This window comes from Corvus moneduloides, chromosome 10, assembly GCF_009650955.1.
Source record: "Corvus moneduloides isolate bCorMon1 chromosome 10, bCorMon1.pri, whole genome shotgun sequence".
Taxonomy (NCBI): Eukaryota; Metazoa; Chordata; class Aves; order Passeriformes; family Corvidae; genus Corvus; species Corvus moneduloides.
In genome coordinates, this window is record NC_045485.1 from 12,754,801 (window position 1) to 12,770,285 (window position 15,485).

At 35.2% G+C, this 15,485-nt stretch overlaps 1 long non-coding RNA gene across 8 annotated transcripts in view; it reads left to right on the forward strand.

Moving 5' to 3' along the window:
• The window catches only part of LOC116448550, a 436,138-nt gene that overhangs the window by 295,524 nt on the left and 125,129 nt on the right, over window positions 1-15,485 (forward strand). For all 8 annotated transcript variants that reach the window (XR_004242002.1, XR_004242006.1, XR_004242008.1 and 5 more), the window contains 2 exons: window positions 6,053-6,116; window positions 12,918-12,985. This is a non-coding gene — a long non-coding RNA (uncharacterized LOC116448550). The remainder of the gene's footprint in view (window positions 1-6,052; window positions 6,117-12,917; window positions 12,986-15,485) is intronic.

Sequence of the window (15,485 nt, forward strand, 5' to 3'; positions counted from 1 at the left end):
GTTTATTGGGAGTAGTAGGGCTCATTAGTAGTCAATTTTGGAAATAAACACACTGAAGAATTTCTTGGAGTTAGACTTTTGTTGGCAAAACATTTGGGGTGGAAGACATTTACACCAGAAAATTTGTAACCACCACTTCTGCTCAGGCAGTCTTGGAAAGTAACACACAAAGCAGAAATCAATTTTGTAATTCAGCATAATCTGTAAAAGCTTAAATGTCGTTGCTAAACCACTTTCGTGATTGTTATTCAGAAATATTTACTTTGGTGATTACAGCCTACATTTCTTCCAGTCAACAGATATATAAATCTTTTCATGTCTTCAACCACTTTGATCTTCACGTTGTTAAAAATTTCTGTGATTTCTGTCTTCTTGTGGTTTCTAATAATTTCTGGAAAAGGTGTGAAATAAACTCTTCAAGTCTCATAGATTTATGCAATAGGATAGAACAATAATATCCCGTCTCAAAGTAGTTTTGATGAACACATTCAACTAACCTGCTTGCCTTTAAACTGATATGAAGTATTGGCTAAAGCTTTCTACCTTTAGATGGCTCTTTGTGATAGTTCTCTCTTGGTAAAACTGCATTAAAATGTAGCCTTATTTTTTTATTGCAAGCCAACCATTGTACCACATCTGCATTTAATGTTCCCATGGGATGCATGTTCAAGGAGGAAATCGAGAAATAATATTAATATATATGTCAGACAAGGCTGAAATAGGAAATTAGTGGCTGAATAGTCACTGGATGATTTAGTTCAGTCTCTCTGTTGCACTGAATGATGTTGTAATGATGGATACAAGCATTTCAAACTGACCTGGTTAAGACACTCATGGTGTGCAATTCCAGTGGGGCATAATTGAATATCCTCCTCACAATGCATTAGGTGCTTAATTAATTGCACTAATGATATTGTCCAGCATTTTACACTCAATGACAGATGATTTGGTTGAAGTAATAACCATCCTAAAATCTATTAATATAAAAATTAAGTAAGACTACCCCAAGATACCACCTGCAATATGATCAACTATAAATATCTATTCCAGATTACAGTTAATTCACTCAATTGAAAACAATGATTCTAAGAATTTCTTATGATAAATAAAAATACTCACGTTTCCTGGTTATGCCTTTATCTAGGTTACAAATGCTTTTTGCTGGGTTTTTTTTGGGTTAGAAAATATTTTATATTCACAGAAGCATAAAAAATAAGACAATAAATCTAATCTGAAATATAAAAGAATTATATGAATTTGAATATCCTATAATGGTGACATTGAACTTGAAAAACATTTGCCATTTCTAATGGCAAAATTAAAAGAAAAGAGGGGAGGTAACAACTAAGAAGAAAATTAGTTCTGGCTTAGAATTAATTACTGTTATGACTGCAAAACCTTCTTTCCCTGAACAAAGCACCACTTTGTGAAGGTTCATTATTCCTGTGTGGCTGTGGTGTGCCACCATATTTTCATAACTAATTCAGGAACAAAAAATAATCCATCTGGATTATAATCCTTTGTAGCTACACACACTGTTCCATGAAGCATTGTTCTTTGTTTCATTTTCTTTGCAGTTGTATTCTACCTAGCATGTGAAAAAGCCTACAAGTAGAACTTCACTGAAATTTGTATTTCTATTGTTTCTAGATATAGAATTTGAATGATCAAAATTTTAAAAAATATTTTTAACAGCAGAGCAAAATAGGAACTGCTGGGATCTAAACACTCCTACAAATACGTCTGTTTTCTTCAGGTGTCTACACAAGTCCTAAACCTTTATTTTGATTATTTCAAAATCATGGAAATAATGTATAATAAATGAATAAATGCAGAAATGTAGAATAAGACTAACCTGCTATTTTTCTGTTTTCCAACAGAAAACTTAAAGAATTTTTATGGTCAAATAAAAAGGTTAAATACAGATTAACCTCATCTATCTTAACAAAAGAGATTGAGGGAAGCATTCAGAAAAACAGACGTTAAAATCTCATGCTCTGATGTTAAATGATAATGTAACCTGGATGAAAAATCTAATATGGACCTAGTGAATGGGCTACAGATACAAGATGCATCTTGTACAAGGTTTAAAAAACTCCTCCAATAAACCTTTAGTAGAATTTTTATGTTAAAATTTGTGCTGGTGCCTCCAAAAAGCAATGCGTACTAGCAATTTAACTAAATATGTGATTATTAATTAAAATAAATAGCTGATTAGCAATTGCATGAAGAATGTAGGAGTACTTGCATGTATATGAATATTTATAAAATTATCTCTGAATCATAAGAAGCTTTTAACACCATTTAGAAATTGTTTGATGATGACACAGAAGAAAACAATTTTCCATATGGTATTTTCTCTCAGACTCAAAATATTGCCTTCCATGTAGAGCAGGTTTTTTCCATTTTTGTGCTACCTTTATGCCACCAGGATAAAAGTAGTATCGTTAGTGATCTCCAGTGAGTCACATTAGGGAATCTGGTATTAGTGTGTTGCAATTGTTTGACTACCTGCTGCTACAACAGGTGATGTGGATGAGAAGTAAAATTACATGAAATAGAACTTTTTTGTGTTGTGCAATATCTCAAAATACGACCAGGAAAGTTATACGCAATTTTGTAGTTAGCGACACAAGAATTTCATATTGAAATTATTCCTTGCTTTTTGCAGAATTCAGATTTTCTTGCTGTGTTCCTTGAGACTGGATTCTTTGTTTTGTTGTTTGTTTATGTCAGATTGCTTCTTCTTATTGCTTAATTTTTGGGGTGGTTTTGTCCAATGTGATTTTTTAAAATATCTAAGCTAGAACATTATGTCATGCTAATGGTCTTCATTTGCTTCTGGTTTCATTTATGACATTTTTCATCAAATGTAGGATTTCCTGCTACACAGTATTTGGACTTTTTAGTTCTCTAATAGATGTCCTTTTTCAGTCTAGTTGGGATATACTTCAACAGGGGTGTGTATAAAATGCAAAAGCTTGGCTGGTTCCTGATGTGTTCTGCTGCTTTGTTATTAACATTAATAAAGTTTTTGACAATCTTATGACCATATTTAATACCAGTCTCAGATAACTCTACTCTGTCTAGCACATCTTTTTCACTGTCTCTTCCCAAGAAGACTCATACCCAGCTTATTCAAATTGATCAAGTAAGCATGTCTTCTAAATTTTGCTTGGTCACAAAGGCTGGAGTTGTTTTGCACTTGAATCAGGAATTATGTGCTATTCATCATGCCAGAGCACTTGACCAGATAAAAATGGAAATGATCCACCATGGTCCTTGTTATTTCTAACAAAACAAATTTGTTTTATTCAAATTAAATTAAATATTTTGAAGCACTGTCATACCTAAAGAAAAGACCATGTAACTACTGTAACTTCAATGTTATTAAGCTTTTTGTAACAATGAAAAGGTGTATGTAAAATTTGTGTTGTTCTGTAGACTTTTTACCACCCTCCTGTTTCCTTGCTTTTCTAATGAAGTTAGCACCAATGGAAAGTCATTTAAAGTTTAATTTGAAGAAGGTTCTTCTACACCTGCAGCTCTTTTGAGTCAATGTGAAATATTTCAGCTGCTCATGTCCATGCCCCATTGGCCCTCCCAGTGATAGAAGACCATAACTGGGGCGAAGGACTGCATTATCCAATGACCTTTAGCTTTATTGGATTGACCAGAAAGGCAAATTTATAGGCACCTTGTATTATGCCTAGAGGAAAGTCAGCTATAGCTCTGCATTCATTGTATAAATAGCTTTTGTGTGTTTCATGTGACCTAATTTAGGGTAAAGGCACGAAATATCCCATAGGTATGACCTTATTTGTGTTTAATTTTATGTACAATATCTAACCAAGAGGTATAGGTTTTCCCAGTGACTCCACATACATTTGATTTTTATTATAGAATATTTAACATTTGAAACTTCATTTTTGAATGTCAATGCAGAAATTTTGGTTAAGGATAATTATCATGTGGTTCATCATTTCCATTTTGCAATTGCCAGTGCTGCTTGTTTTATTTTGTATTTGCTCTGGAAAATGAAATGCATAGATACTTTGCAATGAGTAAGTAACATAGGTTAGAACATGTTCTAAAGATGCAACAAATTTTTACAATTAAAAGGAAGAAGTATGTAAACAGATTAAAAGCTGCAAAAGAATAAGATCAGCAGAGTTTTTCTTGAGCAAAATACAAAGAGGACAGGCGAGGCCTCACCTGGGATTTTAAAATGTGGCTTCCTATCCTTTAAAAATCAAGCTGAAAAAGATTCTAACAGGAAACAGAAGTTTACATTTTCATTTGAGATTTTTCATTTATAGGACCTTCCCTTAGAAAGGCAGGTGCAAAGATGAGCTCGTGTACTTTTGAAGAGTTATATAAAGGCTCTTCTGTGACATTTTTTATATTACTGCAGCATAATATATTTTTGGCTAAACAACATATCTTGCTGTAACTAAAATTTTCAATCCCTTTTATCATCTCCCCTACACCTGATCTGTTACAAACAAAAGCCTGATGCTCATTAAAGTACAAAAGCCATTGGTGCAGCTGTAAAGTTGAGAATAATTTAAAAATAGAAATGAGAAAACCTTGACTCTTCTGCTCTTCTGACATTGTATGTTTATGTAGAACACAAGTAAGCTAAAGCAACTGAAATACTAATGCATGTTTCTGAAAGATGAAGATCTTGGCAGAAGTAAATTTCTAAATTAAAATTATTTTAATAACGCTGAAGTTCAATTTTCAAGGTTTTTTTCCCCTTTATTATGGTTTTTCACTATAAATTAATAATATTTTAATATGATGCCTAGAAGTGGTAAAATTTTTAAATCCAGATATAGCATAGGAATATTTTAATATTATTGATGGTTTAATTGTGGAACAACAAGACTATGTAGGTTCTTCCTTAAGTTTTCAGTAGCAATGCTTTTTTTCAATATTATCATGTCAATTTATTTTATTTTATTTACTAAATTGAAACTTGTGAAGAAAAACAAACTAATGTTGTTTCTAAAAAGGCTGGAGTTTCACAGGAATGTATTAACCTCTAATTGTTTAAAAAAGTATCTTGTTCAGCAGAGCCAAACATCATTTGGGTGAGACAATAGGGTGAAGGAGGAATTAATGTGATCCTTTGTATAATTCCTATAAACATTTATTGTTTTGTTAATAGGAACACCAGACCAACTGACCTGATAGGTACTGGATTTGAACATTAACCTACAAAATCAATGGAGTGGTGTCAGTTCACATTTTCTGAGGCTTCCCTCTATTTTAATTTAGAGACATGCATCAGCAATGGAAGAGAAAATTTAATTCTGTAATTATCATGCATAAAAAATTAATGCTGCCACAAATATTATTTACTAATAAAACGTGTATTTTACTAATATATCTTTAAATTATACATTCAGTGTTATCATGCTCCATTTCTAGTTAGGAGTCAGGAATTGAGCCCAAAGGGTTTCTGGTTATATCAAGTAATGCTAAAGAAAGTGTAATCTTTTAAAACACATTGCATGAAAGATAAGGAGAAATGAAGGGTAATTTTTGGCAGAGCTTGGGATTTTCATCATGTGGAATACGGAAAAGTTCTTTATAAGAAATCATCTTAATTCTTTTTCTCTAAGAGATAACTAAAGAAATTCATTCTAGGCATCTTAAGGCACCATTATGGCAGTTATTGAAAGAATTTCATTTTATAACTGGAGGTCATGACCATTACATAGTGATAACCTAGTTTAGGAAAAGCTCACCCATTTATTCATAGTTCAAAGGTTTTCTATGTGCATTAATCTTACCCCTATGAAAAGATAAGAATATGAGAACTTTGTCCTTCTTTCCAATCAGAAAATTTTGGAAGATGCAAGACTAGATGGAAACAAATGATTGCAGCAATAATATTTTTAAATACTGAAACTCTTAATGTTTGATGTTGCAAAAATGCCTGTGGTTGATAACAGGGAGTATAAAAACCTAATTTTGTCTCAGTTCTGTTGTATGACACTTCAGAGTTACTAAATTAACATAATTTCTTTAATATTCCATTTAGGGAGTAAAAGGAGAAGAGATGAGCAGTAAGACCAAGCTGGGCTGGAAGGTGACTGACAGCAAGCGTGAGTAGAAATCTATTTCAGGTTCATTTTTGTGCAATATTCATCTATTATGAGGGCCTGAAGGGTATGAAAACACATTTGGATTTGTTAAACACATAAACCAAGAAACTCATTTTCCACAGTTCTTTGTTCTCAGTTCCACAAATCTAATCTTGCTACATTCAATAATTTCAATGAAAGAGAGAATACACTGGAAGCTTTGGGATATGAAATTATTTCTTCAGAATGAATTCTTTTTTCACATTCAAGGTATTCAGGGATTAGTTGCACATATGATCTCTGAAATGAACTCTAAAGTTCTGAACTGTACCCCAGTAAATGCTTCCTACAATCTAAAGAGGAACTAAATGCCATGGAAGTCATACATAAGAGCAAGTTAGATGCGTGGGGACCATTCCAAGGTAACCCATGGAAAATGCTGAATAAAAGAGAGTTCACATCTAGCAATTTGAATGTTCTGTGCCAGAGGGAGAAAAGCTGGGGAGAAAATAAACTAATTTAAATACAACATATGTTGCTTTTTGCTTAGTTATGCATTTTCACATGCATGTCTGAGTACTTTCCTGTCAGCGGCTGCAAAATAAAAAGTAGTTCTATGTTTGGATTTACTAGAAACATGGCCATTTAATTAAATTTTAACATATTGTGGTCTCTCACTCTAATATATGGTACATTAATTTTCCATGATGCTGGCATGCTGTGCTGATGGATTTCTCAGCCTACCAAATGAAGTAAACCAGGGATTTTTCAGGCAGTTTATTTTTTTCCACAAGTGTTAGCATTAACATTCTTTTGGGGAAGACAGTTATCAAAACTTGACATTTCATTGAATGTTTGAAATTCTCTTGTAATATGTATTAAGTCTTGTCACTGTAGTAATAATTGCCTGTTACACACCAACTTTGTTAGTGAAAATACCACAGCCTTACTCAGTGACAGTTGGGCTTCATTATCAAAGAGAAATTGTTTAAGAAACTGGAAGTCATAAATAAATTTCTATTATGGCAATAATTGGTATCATCTTCTGTAATGTAAAAAAAGTACAGTCTTATTGTTAAGCTTTGTATGGTTTGGTTAATTTTTTAAAATTTATTTTGTATTTGGGGAGTCTTGCCTTGAATAATTTCCTTTTTTTTGTCCGTGATCAAATTCCGTGTCCCATAATAAGGAGAGTTTTAAATTTTTTTATGCTGGACTGTTCTGTGTCTACTTTGTGCGACCTGATGATAAGGAAAATAAGTTGCAAACCCTCCTTTTTTCCTTTCCAGTTGTGGGTCAGTGATCAGTATGAACCAGAAGATTTTTGTTTCTTCTTAATTGCTTTGCTGAAGTGGGGATTGCTTGGGAACCCTCTTGCATGTTCATATCAGGAAAATGTTCCCTGAGCATCTGCTGATTATGCTTATATTGTAATATTAACAAATATGGTTGTCCTTTTCCAGATTCTCTACTGCATACGCAAAAAGTTCTGTTCCTTAGAGTCTGAAGTAAAAGATGAGGGACAACAGATAGAAAAGGAGTGGGGAGATAAAGCTGTATATTGGTATTTGTACACTGGTGTAATAAGCCTTCTGACAGACAGTTTTTCAATATTGCATTTTTCCATGCCTTGCAGTGACCTCTTAATGAGGGATAATTTTTCTAATACCTTTTCATTTATTTTAGTGAGGAATTCCTCCAAAGAGAAAACATTGACATTATTTCTGACATTACCTTCAAGAGTATACTGGAATTCAGCCTGGGTTTTTCAGAACTTATAGAAATATAAGTGTGATGCACAGGGTGTCTGAAGACAAAGATGGAGATGTTGAGGGAAGCCATGAGACAAGGGAAGTGATTCAATGTCTGGTCTTTGTGGCTTAATTCTACAGATTTCACTGTTGCATACTAGAAAATGCAGTCCAATTACTGCTTGTATCTAGTAAAAAATAAAGGATATTATAAGAATAAAACATGGGATATATCCTGGGCAAATATTTGAAGTGTGTGGGGCTGAATGAAAGTGACATCTATAGCATGGCTTTACTGGGTGTGAAGATTGGGGGAGTTTTCCATATAGACCCTGGCAATGTAGAAAGACAGGAGGAAGATGGGTCTTTTAGATACCTGCAATATATGAATTTTAGGACTATATGTACATATAGTACATATATATGTACTAATCTGAAGTTTTTCAGAGGTTTTTCTAATTTCACTGGATCTCATACTCCAAGGACAGAATGTATGTGGACAGCAATGCAGGTAAAAGATCTTGTGTGCAACAAAGATTTCTGTGGCTGAGTACAATATTTTGTGATGCAGGATTGCTTCTGAAAGGGCAGTGTTATGCAGCTTGATAGGCATTCTACACTCTCCTGCTCATTAATTCAAATTTACTGCACTTTGTTTCCTTCTTAGCACTTTAAAAAGATTATTGGAAGGGGTATTGAAATATGGTAGGTAGATAAGATGCATTTTTCAGGCTGTAAAATCACAGAGGTAATAGATAACCTTTAAGTAGGAAGCACTTACCATAAATGATCATTAATTGTTGGTTTGGGGTTTTTCGTCAGACAGGTAGTTTAATGTAAAATTTATGACACTTTTGTCCAGCTAGTTTTGCTTCACAGTCTTGATTTTTAAGCTGTGATATGAAATCTTTGCTGAATCTTGCTTTTAACTCTGTTAGAAACACTTAACATGTGCTTAACTAACTTCTCTTTTGCAGCAATTTTCTGGTGAAACTATTCCAGTACTCCTGCTTTTAGGTACTGCATCAAAGGGTGTCCAGCTCAAACGGAAGATAAGCAGTTAACAAACCATTCCGCATCTAGAAGGACATGTTGTTGCAAAGAATGGATTATTTTTGCTGTGTATATGGTGATTGTCTTGCTGACAACTTAGTTGCATCAAAACAACTAATTCAGAATTTGCAATCATACCCAAACTGCTCAATCTGCCACCTATGTCAACACTACTCCTCACCTCAGCTTTAATATAGTAGAACAGACTGAGATGTTCCTAATCACCTGTGTAACCTGTGCATTCACTAGTTGTGTTGATTTAGAAAGAAATACAGGATTTTCAGAAAAGCAAAGTGCCACATCCCATTTTATTGCTTAGCTTCACTGCACTCACACTAAAATGATTCTCTCTTCCATGAGAACATGGTGGTGTTTACTTTCCAGAAGCAGAAGATATGTGCTGGATGGACTTTTTCTGTGTCAGAACACGTTTATTTCTCTGCTTCCTTCCTGCATCAGTTAACAAGGGTGTTTCTCAGCACTCTGTGGCAGCAGAGTTAGGCAGAGGTGACAGAGGTGGTGCTGGGTTGTGATGCCGCACAGCAGGCTAATCTAAGCAAGCCATTAGTGCAACCCTTGGTGGGGTGGGATTCAAGATTAAAAGCTGCTTCAATTTTCTAATCACTGGGAGGGCTACTTCCAGTAGGGCTGCTTGGTGTGGGAAATGGTAACACCAAGAACTGTAAATAACAAGAATGTCTTTGATCTGACTGAGAGTTGAACTTTTGCCTTCCTAATGCATCACACGAGGCATATTAATATGCTAAAGATTGTGACTGTGATTCCCTTAGCATGTGTATTTGCAGCTGCTTTTTAACACAGTGCACGAGTGTGCTGTGCAGAGATGACTGGTTGGAGGCTGCCGGCCCAGCAAGGTGTTTTATCTGTGGTGTGTCTTAATCTAGTCATCTTGCTTTCAAAGTGAAAAGAAAATTTACTTCAAGGAGCTCAAAAAATAATCCTCAAATCTTTTTCTCTTTTTGACTTTAATATAATCATTACATTCACACTTTGCATTTATAAGTCCTTTAAAAGAACTCAATAATTATTTTTGCTGTTCAGACCTATCAAATCCTTCATATGATTTGTGTAATCTACTGAAGTTCTTTGTGGCTGTTTTAAAATCCTCATCCTAACACAGCTGACCTGGATAAAATGTGTAATAACTCACATTTTGTGGTTTACCAGGAGAGAATTATAATAATGCCAGAGTCTATTAAAATAAAAGGCTATGCTTTTATTACTTAAAGGTCAGCGAAGTCCTTTACCATGACATCTGTGTTCCTGCATTGTGTTCCCAATCTTTATGTTTTCATAAGAACAGGTACTGGCATATTATGTTTTGAAATCGATCGTGAATATTGGGGAAAGAGTATTACAAAGTAGTAATTTTACAAAGTAAATTACAAAGTTTAACATTTTTATCCTGAACTAACTTGCTATCACCAGCTTTCTGAAATTTGACTGCTTTTTCCCTTCAGCAATGATTACACTTTTCCCTAATTTTGTCAGACAGAATGGTAATAACCTTAGGCAATCATACTAAAATAACTTGTCAGCTACTCATTGTTTTATTTTTAATGTATTAAGAAATTAAATGCTCCAAAAATGCAACAGACTAAAGAGCTGAATCCATTTTTTCTTCACAGGGTGTCTTCAGAAGACACCATGGCTGATCGTGTTCCCCAGCTGCCCAGCAGTACGGGCTGCGACAGCCCTGCACAGCCCCAGGGCCTCCCACCCTGCCCACCTCAGGCTCGGCCAGGCACAGGCAGAGAAGAGGGAAACGTCTAGTTTCTTGGAGGAAATTTATTCCCACTTGTTTTGGGAGTTCGACCTCCTCAAAAGGGTGGGAGTTGAGGAGCAGGGAAGGGAAGTTGTGGTGACTGATGGCCTGAAGAGTTTAGTAGGAGCTGTTGTTTGTGATCTTAGATCAGATCACCCTCTGCCACAAAATGCTCACATAGCCAGAAGAGCTGATGTGCTGAAAGGTTCAGGAATGTCTCCCGATCCAGCTGGACCTCTGCAATGGTGACTCCTCTCACCATCCAGACAGCCCTTGGCCATGCTGCTTGAGAGGCCTGATTGCCCTAAAAAGCGTTTCCCTATTATGGTTATTATATTTTTTTAACAACCGCTCTGTCTGTGGGCATCTGTGCAACAAATGAAATATGCACATACAAAGAAACCATCATTTCGCTATCAAATTCCACTTTGAACTTGTTGAGGAGAAAGAGCCAAGGGCTTTGGTGGCTGTGTGGTGCTCCAGAGAAGGTATCTGAATACCCTGGGCTTTGTTTCTTGTGTAAAAGAAACTAAGGCCAGCAGTGCTTTGGTCTGTGAGAGTTTCTTGGCCTTGCTAAATGCACTGCATCTCCTCCCCGTGTCTGGGAGATCTGCTTCAAGTTAAAGAGCAAAGGACACCTTTTCCTGAGATGCTTTATAGGTTAAAACATTGTGCCTGTTCCACAGCACGTTACTTTCAGGTCTCACTTTGACTAGGAGAGTATATTATTATAATCAACAGCCTTTGAAAATGCGCATTTCACAGATCTCATTGATGTTGTTCTGCTACATACTGTAGCGTTCTTTCAAAAATGACATACTGCCATCAGGAATGAAAATGATAATCTGACCAATTCGAAGACAATCAATATTCCAACCTTTGAAATTCATTTTATATAACTAGTGTGTGAAAATCTTCTGATTTAAAAAGAAAGATACATTTCATCCCATTTTATGTCTTGATAGATAACTGACCATTACACCTCCTTGTTCTCTTTCATGATTATTAACAGCTTAGACATATTTCTTGTAATATCTCTCTATAAATAATTCTAGGCTCAGAAGTTTGTTTCTTTTATTATAAATTAAGCTATCCAAAAGTGATAGCTCGTTTCTCCATAACTAGAATCTGTCTCCTCTAGGGGCAATTTATCTTTGCAGCAGCTAACCCTTAGGCATTATTTATTTCATAAACTTTTATTAATCATCTTTGCCAGTTTCTCTCAGTCTTTCTCTTCCTACGGTATTCTGCTACACTCCGAACACCCACCAAGTTTTCCAAATATTTATACTGCTGGTTTTAGAGGAAGAAGGGTTATCTGAGATGTTGTTTTTATTAAACCTTGATTGTTTAAATACCAGTCATCAGGGATTGCTCATGGAAAACTCAAATCTGACTTTGTTGTAGGGGAGGGAATGCCTGTTTTGTGAAGTCAGTCTGTATGACAGGGGTAGATTCAGAATCACTATGGATTATCCTCTGGGAAAGACAGCTGCAAGGAATGAAAATCAATGTGAAGAAGGATGGCAAAAATTAGCCTCAATGCTTTTTTCCTGCACTGGCTAGACAGGAAGAAATCTCTTGGTAAGAATGTCTTTCCAAGCCTTATGTGCCAACTGTTGAGCCTCAGTGTCCATGCTCAGAGCAAGAGATACCTGTATTTGAGAAACCTGCCCTGCCATTCTCACCAACCATTCCCAGTGGAGCTGTGATTGCTCAGTGAGAGGGATGGACTCTGTGAGGGCAGATGGACGCAGCCACCACCTGCTACTTTGCCACAGCTGTAAAGATGACACTAGGCAGAGGTGAGAAACTCATAGGAAGGGTGGCATTATAGAGTTTGCAAAGCTGGCATGGCCAGGAGACATACCAGACTGGCACACCTATACACTTAAGATAGATGTTTGGGGTTCCTTTTACATCAAACAATTAAGATACGCCTTAGAGAATTTAGTGCTGTCCTTGTAGCCATAACTCATGCTACAGGCAGAACTGCAGTTCATGTGCTCATTTCAAGTCCTTTATAGACTACTTTAACTATTATTGAGCCAGGTGTTGCTGGTAGTTGCATTATTTCTTTCATATTGATTAAGAAATTTAGTCAAATGATTTTTTTTTTGTGGCTCCAAACAGTCTAACTAATTCATAAGCTGCATTTTTATCTTGCCTTCTCATCAAATGTCTGTTCTAATGTGTTAAAATTGTAAAAGAGTATTCTTAATTTTTTTGCAGTATGCATTGTTGAAGAAAAGAACATGTGAAAATCTACTTGAGTGTTGGCATTTTGGGGGGCGTTTCAGGTATGATTTTTTCCCTATATGTTTGATTTGTGAACAACGAAGAAGAGAACTTCCCGTGACAAGTCTAGTCTGTAATTTAATAAAAAAAGATAATTTATCAATGCTTCACCTCAGCATATGCACTTTATCTCAGAAAAGTTATCTGGAGTCTTACAGGAAACCAGTGAGGTTGGCAAGGATTATCTATAACAGCCCTACTTAGGGTCCATCTTATTTCCATGTAGGTCAAATATGTATTTGTATCTATACATGCAAATGCATATGTAGTTTATTTGTATGTGAACAGCAAGACTTTTAAAATTTGATACTATTGACTTAAAGTATCTGCTTAGTTTGCAGAGTAGAATTATTTATTCTGATGTTAATTAGAATGATGGGGAATTAGACAGAAATAGAGCTCTCAGATTTCAGGGTGACAAGAAATCCCACTTGAGTCCATCATGAACTGTGCCTGCAAATGTCTGTCAGCAATGACTGAATCTGCCCATAAAAGCCTTCAGTGTAAGAAACTCTACAAACTTTATATGTTCCATTCCTTACCTCTCTGTACTTTGAGAATGCTTTTCCTGATGCCTGTCTTGTACTTTTCATGCTGCAATTTAAACTTGCTGTTAGTTTTCTCATCAGTGGTAGAGATCTCATTTTCCCCTTCAATTTTGCTGTGTCACTTCAATCTTCTCTATGCTAACCTAAAATTATGATACCTGGTAATACTTCCTCTATCTTCTTATTCACTCTGTAATAGAGAACATTTCCCTTTGTTACACAAGGTCCAAGTTCTTCATCCTGCAGTGTCTCAAAAAGTGATTTGCATACCTCATCAATATCCCCAGATTTGGTTTACAGTCCCCATTTATAATATTGGTTTTGGTTTTTTTTTTTCCCTGCTGACATTTCAGCTGTATGAAGGGCAACTTCTTTAGTCTTTTATTTATGACATGAACCATTTTCTCATTGGATTTTGTTACTACATATCCTGGTTTTTTTAATCTAATGCTAGAAACTGTTCTAAAATATTTTTTAAGTCTTCTGACTCCCTAGAAGATGAATTGCAGAAATGCCGCTGCTCTGAAATAAAACCACTCTGAAATTAGTATTCTATTGCTGTGTGTGTTTAAACAGACCAAACACTATTTGTGCCCTGGTTTTGGAGAAGCTGAAAGTGCTGGTTTTGTCTGATTACTTTTTTCTCAGTCCCTGATAGAATAGTCACTTTGGAAGAGAGATTGGTATACTCTACCCAATTTGCAGATTCAGGCATTAACTTGTTTCTTCAGAATTTGAAAGGGTAATGGCAAAGAACTGCTTATAAATCTTAAGTTAATTTAGGATATTTAGTCTTCTGTCTCTTAGATGGATATACTTTGGCACTTTAATTAACTGCTTGTTAATTCTAGACTTTCACGTTGTTCTGTGCAGAGACTTTAAATAAGATATGCCTATACTGAGACTATATTAAAGGGCATATTTTAGTGGTAAATAGATTCCAACTTTATGTTTGATGCATCCCACAGATCACGTGGCTTGTGATTCAAAACACGCAAGACATGTTTCCAGGGTTTCAAGTACTGTAAATAAATGTAAAACAAGCTCTTTGCACAAATGTGCTATAAAATAATCAGCACCAGGAAAGCTAAGAAGCTAAATGACACTTGGAAGACTGTAATTAATATTAATCTCTTGCATGCCAGAACAGGTGATTAAACTACTCCACCTCTTTTGCTTGATATGCAAATCTGGCTGAATGGCAACATCCTATGACAAACACACAACTGTAGCAGCCACTGGTTGATTTTAAATATGTAGCAAAGGGGTCAGAATTTAAGAAAACTTGTGAGTAGTTTAAGAATTTCATCAAGTTGAAGCCTGTTGGTGCCTGTTTTCATTAATAGCAGGAAAGGACAAAGATTATACATTTGTTTTGTGTGAATTGGTCCAGGGAGAAATTTCATCTCTCATATTCTCTTTGCCAGAGTGTTTTTTCTCAAATTAAGAAAAGCAACACCCAAAGTTTCTGGTAAATATGGCTGGACAGTTATCCAAGTCCCTACTGTAAACTATGTGTTCCAGGCTTCTCCCTGCTTTCAGTGTGAGAAGAGATAAAAACTCTATTTTCAGAGTATTTGCATATTTTTTTCCCATTTTGATATTTCCCAGTATTTTTTATCAACATTTCCATGAATTGGGAAAGAATGAAAACACCACTTTGTTTTCAGTTTTTACAAAAATTTTGTATTTAATATATCAGATCCCTTTTTTTCTCAAACCTTCTTGGAAATGAAATTAAGTCTGATTTTACAGTTTACAGCACGTCAGTAAAATTTTAGAGAACATTTTAAATTTAATAGGTGACTTCCTTTCAAGTATTTCCCTGTTTTCCGTATTTTTATCAATACTACTTTGCAATTACTGGAGCAAACATGAAGAATTTTATTCTTGAAAGGATTCTTCCCAGGAGAATTTTATTTGGTGTAATATACTCAAGATATTTGGATAAGAA